This window comes from Mirounga angustirostris, unplaced genomic scaffold, assembly GCF_029215605.1.
Source record: "Mirounga angustirostris isolate CCGP_5_RB_7025 unplaced genomic scaffold, mMirAng1.0.hap1 SCAF_3, whole genome shotgun sequence".
In the NCBI taxonomy this organism is placed as follows: domain Eukaryota; kingdom Metazoa; phylum Chordata; class Mammalia; order Carnivora; family Phocidae; genus Mirounga; species Mirounga angustirostris.
The window spans coordinates 144,712,011-144,730,562 of NW_026991711.1; the positions used below are offsets into that span (position 1 = coordinate 144,712,011).

At 36.1% G+C, this 18,552-nt stretch overlaps 1 long non-coding RNA gene across 2 annotated transcripts in view; it reads right to left on the minus strand.

The window, feature by feature from the left end:
• LOC135363898 (uncharacterized) overlaps positions 1–18,552 on the minus strand; it is a 68,300-nt gene that overhangs the window by 44,852 nt on the left and 4,896 nt on the right. Inside the window, exon 2 of one of the 2 annotated variants that reach the window (XR_010410236.1) lies at positions 18,424–18,502. The exons of the other annotated variant lie outside the window; for it this stretch is intronic. This is a non-coding gene — a long non-coding RNA (uncharacterized LOC135363898). The remainder of the gene's footprint in view (positions 1–18,423; positions 18,503–18,552) is intronic. 2 annotated transcript variants of the gene reach the window in all.

Below are 18,552 nucleotides of genomic sequence, written 5' to 3' on the forward strand. Positions count from 1 at the left end.
TGATTAGCACTAACTTGTCTAGTGTTCATAATTCAAGTGAGTGAGAATGTTACTGGAATTGCTAGTTCCCTTATCTTTTAAAACACCCGGTCTCCCTTGTAAGTGTTCTAAAAATGCAAATTATGTAACATGTACCTACTTAACTAGAATTATTTCCCTATATTATGTAATATATCATAAAATATTTTTAAAGTCAAGTCACTACCTAAAGGTGATAGTATTTCTAAGAACACTTAATGTGGCTATCACAATTTATATAAATTAAAATACTTTTGAGACTGAAAGCTGCAAAAAATATTTCTCTAAAACTGAAGCAATTTTTTGTTACCTATGAAGCAGAAAAGTTTTAATGGGAATCTGTGAACTATTTGTCACTGTAATTTGAATTCTTTAATCTATTATGGATACTTCACAATTCTTTTAATTAATTTTTTTGATGTAATGTTCCATGATTCATTGTTTGCATATAACACCCAGTGCTCCATTTAGTATGTGCCCTCTTTAATACCCATCACCAGGCTAACCCATCTCCCCACCCCCCTCCCCTCTGGAACCCTCAGTTTGTTTCTCAGAGTCCATAGTCTCTCATGGTTCATCTCCCACTCTGATTCCCCCCCTTCATTTTTCCCTTCCTACTATCTTCTTCTTTTTTTTTTTTTTTTAACATATAATGTATTATTTGTTTCAGAGGTACAGGTCTGTGATTCAACAGTCTTACACAATTCACAGCCCTCATGATAGCACATACCCTCCCCAATGTCTGTCACCCAGCCACCCCATCTCTCCCAACCCCCACCACTCCAGCAACCCTCAGTTTATTTACTGAGATTAAGAATTCCTCATATCAGTGAGGTCATATGATACATGTCTTTCTCTGATTGACTTATTTTGCTCAGCATAATACCCTCCAGTTCCATCCACATTGTTGCAAATGGCAAGATTTCAGGGGTTTTTTTTGATGGCTGCATAATATTCCATTGTATATATAAACCACATCTTCTTTATCCATTCATCTGTTGATGGACATCTTGGCTCTTTCCATAGTTTGGCTATTGTGGACATTGCTGCTATAAACTTTGGGGTGCACATATCCCTTCAGATCACTACATTTGATACCTCACAATTCTTAGTCTCAACAGTCTTCACATTAAAATAATTTAAAGGAATGTCCTTTGTCTAGCCTGTGTTAGAACTCACATTTCCCAATTTACTAGGAGAATTTCAGGTTTAGTATTTTCTCAGCTTTTCCATGTGAAGGTAACATCAGCTTCCATTGTCAGCCATGTTGTTACTGTCACTCCTTTAACTCATTTCTTTCTTTCCTAACATCCTTAACGCAATAATCACATGGCAGTGACACTGGTTTTATAGTAAATTAGTGAGATTGTTGGATATTTAAAAAATTAGCACCTTCCTATTTTTTATGTGTAGAGGAAAAGAAATGTTATTGGTTTCATGTATTTGAAAATATACCAAATTAGTTCCAAACAAATTTCCTCTTTATGATAGAATAAACTATACAGAGGAGCATAAATAATAATAAATATTATATGTTTTGTATTATATATATTACATTTACTAGATATAATATTATAATTATAATATTGAGATATTTCCAAATCTCCTCACGTTAGAAACATGAAATAATTTTCACCCACTATAATATTAGAAAGGCATCCTGATACATTTGAAGGTAGATAATACCCATTTTAGCTATGAATAGTTAAACATCTCATTTTACAGTCCTACTGCCTTTCACTTACAGATAGAAATACTTCTAGCTTTCCCCCCAGCTTTATTGAGATATAATTGGCATATAACATGTATAAGTTTGAGGTGTAAGACATGTTGAGATGAAACATTTATACATTGCAAAATGATTACCATCAGCAGTGTTAGCTAACACCTCTATCACGTCACATAGTTACCATTTCTTTTTTTGTGGTAAAAACATGTAAGATCTACTCATTTAGCAGTTTGCAAGTATAATACAGAATTATAAGCTGTAATCACCATGCTATAAAATAATTTCCAGAACTTATCCATCTTCAACTGGAAGTTTGTACTCTTTAACCAATACTTCTAGTTTTTAAAGTGCTTTCCCATGTATTTGATGCTCAAAAATCTCAATATATGAAAATGTTATATGTAACATATAACATATTAATAACAACCATATATATAATGATAATATATATCATATATAATATCTAGAGAGAGTGGGAAATGTGGTTCAAAATCATCTTTGTTAAACAGAGAAAATGTAAAAAGTTCATGTTCTACAACTAGTCAGTAAACTATGGCCCAGAGGCCAAATCTGGCCTCTTAACAACTACTGACCTGCTTGAAAATAAAGTTTTATTGAAAGATAGCACTACTCATTCATTTACGTATTGCTATGGCTGTTTTTTGTGATACATGGCAGAACTGAGTAGTGACAGAGACCATTAGGCTCAAAAAGCCTAAAACATTTACTAATCTGGCCTCTTAACAACAACAAAAAGTCTGACCCTTTGTGCAGCAATCTGTCCTTAAAAACCATAAAGAAGTAATTTAAAACTGTTTTTCCCATTTTATGATGTCAAATTTAATAGTGTGTGATACATCATATGTACATTTTCCATGAGAAATCTGAATACCAGGAGAGGTGAAATATAGAATTTCACAGCATATAGTGTTAATATTTTGTTTTATAATATAGGAAGGAGTGTATCAAAATATTTATGCTTACAGTAAAATAATTAGGGAAGTTTTGTTTTATTGATAATGATGTGACTAGCATGAATTCAGAGAGGTACAAAAAGTCTCCTCTTAAAGTAGAACTAATACAGTTCTAATTTAGTATAGCATGCAGTTCCATTCCTACCAACATTTAAGGTTAGCTTGTACTTAGCTAGCTCTTAATAGAAACAAATACTAAATAATTCTTAAAGCCTTAAAATATGCACTAAGGCTCATTGAACCTTACTTTTGAACATTATTTCCTATTAGGGAGTTTTACACTTGAGTACAAATATCTGGCTCTTTTCTTTAGAAACATCCTCCTCGGACAAGATGTGCTATAATTCTATTATATGTAATATAAAACTGTACCATTGATAATAGATTCTCACCAGTTGAACGTACAGATGAACTAAATACAGATTTTCTGGAAGACATACATAACTTCAAAATATTGCCTGTCCCTTGATTTTCTACTCTTAAGATAGTTAACTTTAGAGAAACTGTAAAACCCAGACTCCCCTTTATTAGTGCTAGAAATTTCAGGGCAATTTAATTTGGAGAATAAAATAAAGAACTGATGTAGATAAATGAAACACAAATGTATAGTAAAATTAGAGGTTTTTTTTTAAATGAAACTACATTTTAACTGTCAGAATGCTTTGCTTTTAGTTTTTATTTTGAAGTATTTGAACTATTGAAAAATAATGAGATCTTTTCTTTAAAGACCCCAAACTCAACATTTTTCTAAAAAGGCTTATGCAACCAACTTTCAAGTGTCTTTTTATGACTGTACTATAATTCTTGCAGGCCTTATCAATAGTAAGAGCTTAATGGGTGGCTTCTAGCCCAAAAACTCATTCTATATCTTCTGAGCATTACCTTTATTTACTCATTTTTCCTTATTTTGCTTAATTAAACCAAATAAAAACATTGATGACCTACTAAATTCAAGACATGAATACAGTTTGAAAGAAAATCTTACTTGACATTCTCTATTAGTTTGGTGCTAGATACTTTTTCCTCAAAGACTGGTCAATAGGGACAAGGTTGAATAGAGCCAAGATAAAGAATTGTAGTTTATTTGTCCAGTTTCTTCTTCTTCTACCTCAGTGGTTTCAACAGCTTTCTAGCAAGTTCCCTTTAAGAAGAAACACAGTGTCATAATAGACATAAAAACTCAATTGCTAAGTATTCCATAAATGTTAGTTCCTCTTTTTATTTTCCCCTTATCTTACTTCTTTATCCTTCCCTTCTACTTCAGGCTTTCTCAAATCAAAATCACTATTCTCACCCTTGCCAGGCTTCCCCCCTCCCCCAATAACAGTGCTTTTAAAGCTGGCTGATGTTGGTTCTGCAGAAGGAGGGAAACAAAGTATGACTAGGAGTCTCTCACTGCTTCTCCAGGCAAAAAAAGTTCTCCTTTGATTCATTTCAGACCTCATTTGCTTTTTGACATTTCTTTAGGTGGTATGTTAAAACACTGGCCTGTGTCACTAAAATAATAATTATACTGTAGTTCCACATTATGATCTTCATTAGTTTGCAAGTTCCTGAGTATCAGAAACAAAATCTCAGTACTCAATTCCTATCTGGGTCAAAGTACAACATAACTATTTATTGAATGAATAAAAATGTGCATGGACTGAATGATTCTTTTTTTTAAAAAAGATTTTATTTATTTGACAGAGACACAGCAAGAGAGGGAACACAAGCAGGGAGGAGTGGGAGAGGGAGAAGCAGGCTTCCCGCAGAGCAGGGAGTCCGATGCGGGGCTCGATCCCAGGACCCTGGGATCATGACCTGAGCCGAAGGCAGATGCTTAATGACTGAGCCACCCAGGCGCCCCGGACTGAATGATTCTTAATTTAAGTGTATTTAAAATTTTATGTAACCTTTTAGTAATGAGGGCACTATGGTAAAAACAAATTAAATTTTCAATAACTTATCTAAATATACTACTTTTATTTGCAAAGTTTAATTCACTAGAAGTAATTTTATTTAACAATATTTCTAAATTTATATGTCTATATACATACATATACACGTACACACATACACATGAGTTAAATGGGTTTTTTAATTGAGATTTTCATGTTATAAATCTAATTTGTAAAATGAAAAATTTTGGTAGAAGATTAGTAGCATCAAAAACTGTTTTGATTGGGCGCCTGGGTGGCTCAGTTGGTTAAGCGACTGCCTTAGGCTCAGGTCATGATCCTGGAGTCCTGGGATCAAGTCCCGCATCGGGCTCCCCGCTCGGCAGGGAGCCTGCTTCTCCCTCTGACCCTCCCCCCTCTCATGTGCTCTCTGGCTCTCTCATTCTCTCTGTCTCAAATTAAAAAAAAAAAAAAAACAAAAAAAACAAAACTGTTTTGATTAAGCCAAACTGACAGGTAAGGGACTTTTATGTTGACAGCTGAGTCAAGTTTATCTGCTGGGGAAGCCAGGAATTCTTAAAAAATTATAGACAGCTAGATTTAAGTACTCTGCAGTTAAAAGCAGCTACAGTTTATTTAACAGGTTGCTTGGAATCAAGTAGTACTTACTGTTTTGGTATTTTGCCTGACTTTTTCCATTTACAAATGAATCAGTGCCCCATAGAAATAGTTTTAAAATATAGTCAAAATGTCCCAAGTTCATCAATATTTTTTATTAACTAGAATGATAGAACTCTTTAATGGTATTTTCCTGATACTGAGTTTGTGTATTTCTTCACACAATCTGTAAATGAACACCCACCAAAACAAGTATCTATGATATTTATACCAGATTGTTTCTGTGTAGGAACACTATGTTACACTGCTTGCTTTCTTGAAGGAATACAAAAGATTAGAAGTTGTGAATGTTGAATACAAACTTTGGTTTCTTTTTTTGAAATGCTACCTCAAACTAGAGTTTTCAAAAGTGAAATTTACTGATAATAATACAAAGCAGAATCTAGGTAAACAAACAAACAAAAAAAGTTCAAATCTATAACCAACATTCAGTACTAATTTTTATCAAACATCAACCAGTTTTTGTCCTAAGAAAGTATCTAAAAGTATGACCCAATACAACAATAGAACACCAAAATAGGCATGAATTTTTTTTTTCATTTGTTCTGAGTGTGGTGCTTTGCAATTTCTATGAATGGTCTCTGAAGATCAAGTTCATTGTTTTTTGTTTTTAAAGATTTTATTTATTTGACAGAGAGAGACACAGCGAGAGAGGGAACACAAGCAGGGGGAGTGGGGCAGGGAGAAGCAGGCTTTCCGTTGAGCAGGGAGCCCAATGCGGGGCTCGATCCCAGGACCCTGGGATCGTGACCTGAGCCTACAGCCGAGGCTTAATGACTGAGCTACCCAGGCGCCCCAATCAAGTTCATTGTTTTTAAGGTTGAGGAAAGAGACTTGCTCAAGCTGAACTGAGTCAAGATGGCAGAGCCAAGGCCAGGGTTTCTCAGTTTCTACAAAGGGCCTCCAGAGTTCCTCCAAGGAGCCACAGGAGCCACTGGTGGGGCTGTGGAAGGGTTAGGCAGGTAGGACACTCACGTTCCCCTTATGCACTGCAATCTCTTTAACAAGAGTGCTCAGCTTGCATCTCTTTGACATATTTGAAATTCTGGGTAAGAATGAGCTTAAAAAGAAAAGAAAAATTCTGTCCCTAAAAAAAATAAATTTGAAAACCACTGTAGTATCTCATGTACCATGGGAAGAAAAGAGGGGGTATATTATGGGGACCCAAATTTGAAATAATGTCCCTGTTAGTAACTACCATGAGAAACACCTAGAAATTGCATTTCAAAATAAGGGAAAAGGGGTTCTGAATGTGGTTTCTGTACAATAAAACTTTTATTATTTTTCTTTTTTTATATACTATGGTTATTGACTTGATGGTTCTAGAAGTTTGCATCCTACAGAAATGAACAATGAATAAACAAAGTTTGGTAGAGGAACTTCCAATGTGTTTCAGAATACAAGGGCAGGTGGAGCCTACAGAAAAACATAAGAATAAACTAACAGAAATCAGAACGATGGAATGCTGTATGGACATATTGACAGTAAGAGCACCATATGGGCAAAACACTCAAAAAAGCTTTCTGGAAATGAGGTGCTCCAGTAAGAGTAGAGATAAAGGAAATGACATTCCTGGTGGAGGGAACAACAGAGCTGAGGAGGGGAAAGCATGTTTATTGAAGAGAAAGATAGATCCAAATGGAGAGGAGTGTTTGTGTCCGTGATATATAAGCTTGAGTTGGTAAAATGGGGTTATTTTGAAGAAGTACTTTGAAGGCAATAGAAGAGGACACTGAATTTAAAGTATGCAAAAGGGGTAATGGGTACTACCTTTGGTACTCAACAAGTGTTTTAGTGCTAATAAGCTAGCAGTGTATTCTGCAAGGCACTTTTCTGTAGTGTCTTAAATTACTGGTGATGGAAGTATCAAAAGATACTAGATCGTCTTCATAGATTTATTTTAAAGATTTATTTATTTGAGAGAGAGAGAGTGTTTGTGTGTGTACATGCAAGGGGAGGAGGGGCGAAGGGAGAAAATCTTCTAGCAGACTCACCGCTCAGTGTAGAGCTCCACCCAGGGTTTGATCTCATGACTCATGAGATCATGACCTGAGCCGAAAACAAGAGTTGGACACTTAACTGACTGAGCTACCTAGGACCCCTGTTTTCATAGATTAAAACCACATATGCAATAATGGACACACAGACATTTTATACTTTTGCAATTGTGCTGGCAAAAAAATAAAAAATAAAAGTAACAGGCATACACTATGACCTAATCACCTCTTGTGCATCAGATTTATATATTACATATAGTTTTTAGTTTTTATCATCCTTTTTTTTTTTTTTTTTTTGAGAGAGAGTGAACATGATCAGGTGGGGGAGGGAGGGGAAAAACAGAGGGAGAGGGAGAGAATCCCAAGCAGGCTCCATGCCCAGTGTGGAGCCCCATGCAGGGCTGGATCCCATGACCCTGACATCAGGACCTGAGCTGAAATCAAGAGTCGGATGCTTAACCGACTGCGCCACCAGGGCACCCCTATCATCCTCCCTCTTTTTAAAGATTTTATTTATTTGAGAGAGAGAGAGTGAGCATAAGCAGGAGTGGGGGAGAGGAAGAGGGAGAGGGAGAAGCAGACTCCCCCCTGAGCAGGATGCACAATGTGGGGCTCAATCACAGGACCCTGAGATCATGATCTAAGCTGAAGGCAGCCGCTCAACCAACTGAGCCACCTAGGCACCCCCCTATCATCCCTTTTTAAAGCATCTGGAAAATAAGAAATTTTGCTTAATAGTAAATGCTCTGGGTTTGTGAAATATTTGAAATAGTCTCTCCTAGGGTAGCGTAGAAATATTTGTATACATTAGAAAAATAATGGATATTATTAGACAATTAAAATTGAGGAAAGAACGTTCTTAGGAAAATTTGAATTAAATGACTCTGGAGAAGTGTTCTTTTCCATTTATAGCTTTTATTTCTGTTTTTTCACTATTGAAGATGTGGAGACAAAATTTTACCTAGTATATTAAAATAAGTAATATAAAAAAGTAATCAATGAACTGGAAATATCCTTCCAAGGTCAAATCAATAAATGGTCTTTAGAAAGAGTTTATAGTATGATTATTAATTTTTAGGGGAAAACTTAAACCATTTTTTAAAAGTAATACATCGTGTATATACATAAAAAAGATCTCAAATGAAAATTATCTCACAAAAAAAGATTTTTAAACTTCTAAATATATTTTTTCAATCTCTAGTGTCTTCAGACCACCCAGCTGAAATGTTACATGTTTCCTCCCCTCCTTTCTTTTTCTTTTCCCAAGTTCATTGTGGAGGTCTATGGCTATGCATGCACACATATGCCATGGTTTTCCTTTCTAAAACCTGGTATAGGATCTAAAAAAATCAATGACAGAGAAAAAAAAATTTTTTTAAGATTTTATTTGTTTATTTGAGAGAGAGAGAATGAGAGAGAGAAAGAGCACATGAGAGGGGGGAGGGCCAGAGGGAGAAGCAGACTCCCCGCTGAGCAGGGAGCCCGATCTCCAGGACTCGATCCCGGGACTCCACGATCATGACCTGAGACGAAGGCAGTCGCTTAACCGCTGAGCCACCCAGGCACCCTGAAAATTATTTTTTTAAGGAGCAAATTTTTTTCCTTCTTGGGAGTTACCTGGTTTTGCTGGATAAATACTGTGATATGCTTGTTGAGAAGTGTGCATAGGGAAGTCTGTCAGGAGATATGCTTGAGTGAGAATAGTGGTAATTGGACATATTCTAAAATGAATGGCTTCTATAACTGCAGTGTTTTTGTTTTCTTAGAAAGCAGTCTTGGAAGGAGAGCTGAACTGCATTTGAATAAGACTCTTAGGAGAGGGAGGAGAGGAGAGTGGTGAGATGGCTGGTTTCAGATCAGAACATAGTTTTGAAGAGTACTGATATGCCAGATAATGTTGATTATAAAGGTTTCAATAACCTCACTCCGTTTTCCAGCTCTGAAAACTGACTTCTGCTGCTCTGGTCTTGTGCAGCTAGATCTGTCTTGTGCATGAGCATGGGGAAAAAGCAGAGGCTTCTTGATCTAATAACCTCTGGATCACTCACAAGCAGAAGTGTGCACACACACTCACAGAACTGTGCACACATGCACACAAATGTATATCACCATGTATATCACCATGTTCCTGTCTGTTAGCATAAGCTATTTTCCCATTGACCAGGGGAGGTCAGTTCATGTAAAGATCACTCCGTTCTCCAATCACTGTGGTTACACTCATGGTAAAAAAAAAAACGCAGAATTTTAAGAGCATGCACAAACTGACTTAGGCCTCTGATAAGCCACTGGAAACAGATGGAAAATGCCAGCTTTTGGTGCTTCCAGAACCACACAGCCTGTGAATATAATCATTTAGAAATTTTCCATCACTTATCTTGTTTTCTTTTGCCCAAGATTACTCTGTACTTTTAGGATATTAAGAATAAAAGCTACATATTTATATGGATAAAAGACTTCATTCTAATTTCTGTTTGTAACTCAAGAAACATCACATCAAAATTGTTGTATTACTGTTTTTCATAATGGTGGTATTATGAATATAATTCTGCTAATTCTTAAAACAAGTAACTGTTGTCAGAAGAAGCCCTTTGTTACATAATTAACTTTAACACTGGATAATTTTTGTTGTATGGCCTTATTGTCAGGTGCCTATCTTTATTTCACATCTACTTTTGTTCTATAATAACTAATATTTTCTGAACTAGAATAGATCTTAGAGATCATCTAATCCAGCTAAACTGTACAGAGAAAGACGTTTCATGTTATACATTTCATGAAAATAACTTTTATGGAGTACTACACAAAGATGGAAAACTTTGAATTCTGAAAACATAGATGTATGTCATACTAAAAGAACTTTCACAAAGAAACCTTTTGAAAATACTAATTAGAATTTGTAAGTTGATACTTAGGGATGAACAATATGTGTATTGACTTGCTCAATGAGAGGGCTGACAAAACTGCATTAGTTAGGATGCCTTTGGCTGTAAGTAACAGAAAATGCAAAAAGAACTGGCTTAACACTAAGGAAGATTTATCTGATACTAAAATGTTTTGAGTTAAGGTGGTCACAGAGTTGTTTAATTCAGCAGCTCAATTACTTCATCAATGACAGGATCTAACTTTCCATTTTGTCATCCTGAGTATCTAGGGTTGTCAGAGTAAATACAGGACATCAAGTTAAATCTGAATTTTAGTTAAATGATATATATCCCTTGTGATATTATCCATTATCTGAAATCTCATATTTAGCTGGGTCCCTGTATTCCTGTTTCCTAAATCTGGGAAACTTATTAGCATCTTGGTTTTTCTTTCTAGGCTAGCTCCACTTATGGTCACAAGATGGCTGCCTTATCTCTTGGTGTCATATGTAGATGCCAATATCCAGTGGCATAATAAGGATTCTGTTGGTAAGGAAGAAGGTGGAGGAGTGGTGGTTTGGTAGGTAACCAGCAATATAGGTCTCCAAGGGCAAATCTGAATTTTTGTTGATTGAAACATAATTTCCTCTAATATTAAGTAGTTAATTATATCATAGTAGGTAATTCAGCCTACCTTCTGATTCAGGGGTAGGATTTCTTTTCTGTAAAAATTTATTTTTTGTCTTTGAGTCTCTTTGTTGGAACTGGGAAAGCCCCTATCACTGCATCTAAAATAACAAATTTTACTGAGTATTCTGAACTAAGGGAGGAGTATGGCTCATTTGCACATTTCCCCTTTCCACATGCCACTATTCCTAGGGCACATGTAAGAGGTTCTCCATGTTCATGGTTGCTGGTTCTTTCCTCCTCCTCTATGTCAGTTGTTCACAGTATGCATGGCCAAATTATACCTCAGTTTTCTATGTTCTCTTCCTCCTTCCACTCTCCCACCTTTGAAAACTTAAAATATCCATAGGGCCATATTTGTACTTAAATGGTAATGGTTTTATATGGGCTAGATAAACTAAACTGTGTTAATATTTACTTTACTAATGTGCTGGACCTCTGAGGTAATTTAAAGCTTTAATCATTTCAACAGTTCAACCTCTTTAAAAAGCTCTTCAGGAAAGCTGCCAATTTAGGCATATTAGTGCCATGGCACTTTTGGCTTCCCTATCACACTGCCAGAGGCAGGTGGCTACAGGAAAGGTTGACCTATATGACTGCACTTCTTGGAGTATGTTCATTATGTCTGTCTGGTCTCTCTTACGCCATCTTTCATTCCCTCAACACGTTCACATTGCAATCCACTGGTTTCTGCAGCCGTTTTCTCCACCCCATTTCCTGTCTCATCTTGAGTGATTCATAAGTGACTTCAATATTTATAGATGTGCCCCACCCAACACCCTAGACTCATCATTTCTTGACCTCTTTTGCTGCACAGGCCTTTAACTTCTTTGGATTTCAGTGATCTACAACCAGTGCCATACTCCAATGCTACCTAGCCCTCCCCAGCAACTCTTTACCCTTCTTAATGACACTTCACAATGTTACTCTCTTATTCTGAGTTCCTGCTGTTTTCAATGATCCCTCTTCCTTATTTCTATCAAACTATTTGATTTCAAAGGAACCTAAACCTTAAGAATATAACAAAGATTCAAGTCCCTGAACCCCTACATGACCCAGATTCTTTCCCTCCTGCCCTATGTCTTCCATCTAACCCTACATGCTATGGCTTATCTCATCAACTAATCTCAACTTCCATCATACTCAACCTCTGAGCTCCTATCCTGGATGGGTGTAAAGTTTTGTCTTTTGAAATTCAGCATCTATGTACCTAAACCTGCTAAGTGAAGTCAGGCCACTGCCATCAATCAGCATTGTAAAGGAGTTAAGAGCATGGACTCTGGAGCTAGACCACAGAAGCTCAGTTTCAGGATCCTCCACTTACTGGCTGGGTACCCTTAGAAAAATAGCATAATCACTTTGCGCCTCATTTTCTTCATCTGCAAAGAGGGAATAATAGTCAAGCATATCTCACAGACATATGATGAATAAATGAGCTGATATTTATAAGGTGCTTAGAGGGATATATAATGATTAAATAAATATTTTACTTCTCCCCTATAGTTTTGTTTCCATTTTTAATAACAACTATGCCAAACCTTTACTCTTTTAAATTCTCCAACCAGCTCATGATCCATTTCTTTAGCGATGATCTGGCCTAATTCTCAGAGCATATGTAGGACATTAGGTGTGAATTCCTTTAAATTATCTTCCCCTGGGGGTGCCTGGGTGGCTCAGCTGGTTAAGTGTCTGCCTTTGGCTCAGGTCATGATCCCAGAGTCCTGGGATTGAGTCCTACATCAGGCTCCCTGCTCAGCGTGGAGTCTGTTTCTCCCTCTCCCTCTGCCTGCCACTCCTCCTGCTTGTGTTCTCTCTCTGTCAAATGAATAAAATCTTCAAAAAAAAATTATCTTACCCTGAAAATTTAACTACATTGGTACATTGTATCTCTTTCCAATCTAAGAAATGACCTAAATGAAATAAATTTTCCTCCCTTTCTCAAGATCTTATCCGTCAAATACCTAACCTTTTCTGTGTATATTTAACCTTTTTCTGTCTACTTGCTCTTGTCTTTAACCAATAAACATGGTTTATTCCTCAAAAAAATAACCAGAAATCCTTCTTCAACTCTGTATTTCCTTTTAACTATTTTCCTATCTTTATCCTTCTCTTCATTAGATGTCTACATTTACTGTTTCTATCTTTACCTCTCTCATGACTTGACAAATGACAGTAATTATAAGAAGGTCTAATATTAAAATTAAGTGGAAATAAACTCAGAGGGGTCAAAGCTTTAGAAACTGGTTTTTCCCCAACCTTTTCCAGACACAGATAATCATGATCTTGAATGGCCATATATCTATATAATGGTTTTCTTGCTCTTTTGTTCTATCTTAACCAATTAATTGTTTTAGTTTGACTGCCCCTGCTGTTTCCTGTTTCCCTCTTCTAAAAAGAAACCGGCCCCAGAGAGTCCTACTACAGTCAAGGCTTCACTGTTCATCATTCCACTGCAATTATTATCAAGGGCAGCACTAATATCTGTACTGCCAGACCCAGAGGTCAATTCTCAGTCTTCATCTTAATCAACTTCTCAGGAAGTTGGTAGAGTTGATCATTTCCTCCTCTTTTAAACCCTTTTTTCAGTAGCCTTCAAGATACCACTTCTCTTAGTTCTCTTCCCACTTTGCTGGTTACACTAACTGATCATTCTTAGCCTCTTTTGCTGGATTCTTCTCATTTATTTGTCTTTAAAATGTGGAAAACTCCAAGCACTATCCTCAGACATCTCTTTTTACCATTCTTCCACCAATTCCCCCCTGCTGGCCCCAATTAGTTTTTTAGCTGTAGATACTATTTATATGCTGATGACTCTTAAATTTATATTCCAGTCCAGATTTTTCCCTTGAACTCTATATTCACGTATCTAAATGCCTGCACAACATATCCCCTTGGATGTCTAACAGGCTTTCAAACTTAATACATTTGACAAACTTTTGTTTCTCCCCAAACTTCTCCACTCTCAGTCTTCTCCACCTCAGCCAGGGAGATTGTGTACACTTAAGAGAGGGAAACTCTCAAGAACACAACAATAAAGCTGGTAAAAGAATGAAAACCAGTGAAGGGGACTGAGAAGTAGGAGAAGAGGAAAATATAAGATCAAGAAAGAAATGAGAGGAATAGTCAGTCCTGCAAAAGCTATAAAGATAACTATAAAAAGAGTGCTGAAAAGGATCCAGAGGATTTAGCATTTTAGAAGTCATTGATGACTACTGCTTTGATATATTGGGAATAGTTTACTTGGGAAATAGAAACATGGCTGTCTAGTGTTAGTGAGTCCAAGCACACACATACCTTATAATAATATTTAAGCCAAACTTTCATCCAGAGTTTCAGCTCTGTACTGTATTTTTGAATGCTTGGGGCTACATTTCCATCAGAATATTTATAAGTACCTCATATCTAATATGTCCTATAATGAACTCATTTCCTTTCCTCTCTCTCGTTCTTCTTACTCCTAAACAAATTAATGCCAAATCCCAAATTTTCCTAAATTCTCTATCATGTTGAATAACACCAATACCTATCCATGCACCTACAAGTAGAAAAAACCTTGAAGATCATTCCATTTCTTTCTTCCCACCCATTTCCAATTTGTCAAATCTGATTGCAGCCCCTATTCCTACCAGTCTAACTTGAGTCTGTCTTAACCTCTGTATCCCCAAGCCCCATACTAATAAGCCTCCTAACTAGCTCCTTTGCCTAACAACTTCCCATGTCTGACTTTTTCAGCTAGATAGTTACTAGTTATCTTTCAATAAAGCACTTTAGTTAAAAACTGAAAGGTGCCTCTAACTTCCCACTTGCAATAACACAATTTTAGGATAGCACACCAAGGCCTTTGAAATTTGGATCTCACCTACCATTCCAACCTCACTTTATGACAGTTCCTCACTTGCTTTAACATAATCAAACTGAAGTACATTGTGGGGGGGGGGGTTTGCAAATATTTCCCATACTTCTATCTCTGGAATAAATAGCTAGAGTTTTCAAAGTTCAAATAACTTTTTCTCCCTAAATTGTAAATGCAATTTCAAGAAGTTTGGAAAATAAAAGAAAAAGCCATAATATTGTCATTGTAATGGAGCAGCTTTATTTCCCTCCTAATATTCTTCTATGGATATATATATATTTGTATAGTAAACATAATTTTGCATACTATTCTTATATATTTAGCTTTTCCTTGTCATAGTGCAGAAAAAGAATATACAAAATTATAAAATATTATTTTGAGAAAAGAAAAAATAGAAGAAGAAGAAAAAAAGGGTGGGGACAAAGTAGAGCTATGAATAAGGTTTAGAATGCATACCATGATGACCTACTCATCTACCCGGGTGAGCCACACATTTGGCTTTCAATTTTCTAGTAACCAATGTTAAAAACAGAAACTTTGTTAGTTATCCAAGTCCTGGTGCCCAGGAGATTAGAATAAAATGTCCCAGTAATTTCAACTCATCTTGGAAAAAATATTGTAAAAAGATATTTCTTCTGAGTTTCTCCTAAAGAGAACACAGGGTGATGTACTTAACAACTTCTGGGAAGACTCCTTATTAGAAAAAACGCATCTCATTTCACATCATTGCTCATATTGAGAATCAATATAGACAGATGCCATTTTACAAATCAGAGAGATTTTGTAAAAACCATCTTTTTGGAAATCATTTGGTACTATTGAGACACCCAGGTCTTTGCTGGTCTGCTTTAAAGAATGGCTAAATATTAACACATTGAAATACTCACATATATATTAGTCACAGTAGTGGCGGAATATTACCCTTCAGAAAAACTTTCTGAATATTGTTTCTCTTTAAAATAGAATTTTAAATAGTTTTTAGGTGAAAGGTGAAGTCTTAAAACTTCAGGTCTCCTATTAGGCAATTAAGGCTTACTTGGAAGACCAGATTTTAGGTTAAGAAGCAACAATTCTCTCTTCTTGATCAAGAGTATGATGCCCCCTGAGAAAGTTCTCTGAGTACAAGAATGTGGCTGGGCCAGGGATGCTACAGTCTTGGGTTTTTGTATCTAACAGAATATAGGATGTTATCCTAGAAGGACTCAAAAATTAATTGAATGATATACTCAAGTTTGCAGAGATTCTCACTGTCCCCAACCTTGAGTCCTCTCCAGAAAGATGGCTAGGTGCAGCTATAAATTTTGGGCCAGAGGTATCACCTTTACTGATAAATTGTAATATTACATCCCCTTAAGAAGCCTAGATACTAAAATCTTTGTTTTTATATTCTCCAAGTTCTTCAGAACATTTGATAAGATAAAAGCAGTTTTTCTACCTTTGCCTTTATCAATGTTTGTAGGGCTTTGAGATCTGGATCCTTGTCCCTAATTAATTCTGTCACTAACTAGATAGCCAACCTTGAGCAGGCTACTTAAAGTTTCTGAGCTTAGTTTCCCTCCCTTTATAAAATGAGGGAGTTGTAGTAGGTAATTGGCTCCCTAGGATTCCTTCCAGTTCTGAGTCACACTGACCCTCTGCCCATCAGCTATATGTGAAGAATCTCCTCGGTCCGAAGAGAGTGATTACTAATGTTTCTCTAACAGTGGATCTGGAGTACTAGGAGACAGTCACACATCTTAGGTGAGAGCGTAGACTTTGCAGGGGAAAAGTCCTGGTTCCACTCTGCCACTTATTAGTCCATGGCCTGGGGCAAGTATTAACCTCTCTGAAGCTCAGTTTCCCTAACTATAAAGTGAGAATAATACAAGTCCTTATAGAGTTGTATTAAATGAGATACTGTAAATCCAATCCTAAGAACAGTGTCTGGCACAAAGCAAGTGCTCAATCAAAAGTATCCATTTTCAACATTGTTATTTCCTTGGGTCCCCTGAAATAATTGTTCTTCTACTACCACTTGTCCAAATTGAATATCAGCACTATTATAATAATTACAGTAGTTAAAGGTTTTAAGGTGCCAACTTGGCTGACTAGTAAAAAAATTGGAAAGACACAGGCTCAGGGGATTTTTTAAAAATTAACCAAAACAACCTGTGTGTTGACCTTTACCCTGTAGTTCTTTTATATAATAACAGTCTATTAATAAACAGAACTTTAAGCTGTTTGCTTTAGTGCTAATGTAATCCAGGCCAACTATGCTACCTTTCTTGCCCGCTCCAGAGAAATTTTAATGGAGGTTTGTTTCATTTTTCTGTTGGATTTGAAATAAGATTGTGGGGAAGTTCTTAGTTTTGGGTTCCCATCAATAGATATTTAGTTCCTTTAACTTTTGATCATTTGTTGATTATATTTAAATACAACTAAATGTGATAAAATCATTCTTAGATAGTCGAGATAAGCTTTGAAGGCTGTATAAGTACTTATTTTATAATTTAGAAACAATTGCCTAACCATAAAAGAAAAGGAAAAAATTCCCCAAATGTGGGAAACCAGAGTTTTTGGCTATGCTCTTAAACTACAGCAGGAAATATGTGTTTGTTTATTATGACCCCAGTGCTTTCATAGCCAGATTAACTTTCACAGAGTTTTCATTCCATTTAACCAATAATTGTCACCCTGACTTGTGGAAACTGATAATTTGCAGGGAGTTCAAGGAGAACATTTGCATAGTTCCATCTAGTAGAACCTGGCTTGTCCCCGCAGCTTTCAGACAGACCCCTTGTGAACAATTCTAACTGTAGGGCCGCCTACAGGTTGTGTCAATTACCACACAGTAACTTGCTGGGTCAACCTGGAAAGGCCTATCAAATTTTATAGCAAAGGAATTCTGAATTATCATTATATGTTTAAGAATCTCCCTTTATTGATTTTTTTCTAGGTTTCTCCTCATTCATGAGATGTGAGCCTCAACTGATTTGTACCAAGTTGTGGAAGAGTAATTACTTGTATTTCTGCTAAAAAGTTCTCTGCAGGATAAAGGGTGAGTAATATGTTATATAGATAAAGAAGAATCTACACTGATTCATAAATCTTGAATACCTGATTGTTAAATGTCTAAAATGTATCAAGCCATTGTATAGACTTTCATTATATTAATTCAATTTCAAAAGATTTTTTTAGGAATTAGCTTATTATTTTCTGTCTCTATAGCTCTATTTCCTTTAATATTTTATTGTTTAATTAACTCTCATGGAACTTCTCTTATTTTAAAAGCAATTTTAAAGACTTGTATACCAAATTTATATACAACTTTCTAAAAAATGCCTAAAGTTATTAATTTGTCAAAATTGATTTAATTAGCATAAAGAGATTATTCAGTGGATACATCTTATAGCTTCTGAATTAAAGAATGACAAAAAGGGGGACTTAACTGATGCTAAGATATAAGGGATCTGCTGGTTCTACTCAGTATCACAGTGGTGGTTGAATTGAAGTGTCCTTATTTTGATGTCCCACCTGCTCAATCTTACACTTTTTGGTCAGTGATGGTAAGAAAAATTGGTAGAGTTAAATGTAAGGAATAGACAAAAATGGTTTAGCAAAATCCTGTCTGAGTCTGGCAGAAACCCCGCTCTCTCCCCATTTTGTCCACCCTCAAACTTGCCAAGCCTTGTTCACTTTGGCTTTATTTTAAAAATGCATTTCTGGTGAGTGAGGAAAGGTTTTGTACTGTGTTTTCAATGACTCACCCAAAATAACTCCATTGAACTTGTAAATGGTCCTGTTCTGAATGCAGATTGTGTTTGTTCTGAGATGGGCATGAAGGAGCTGCAGAAAGGAGATTAGAGAAGGGAAATGTGGTGGGAGAGGCAGTGCAG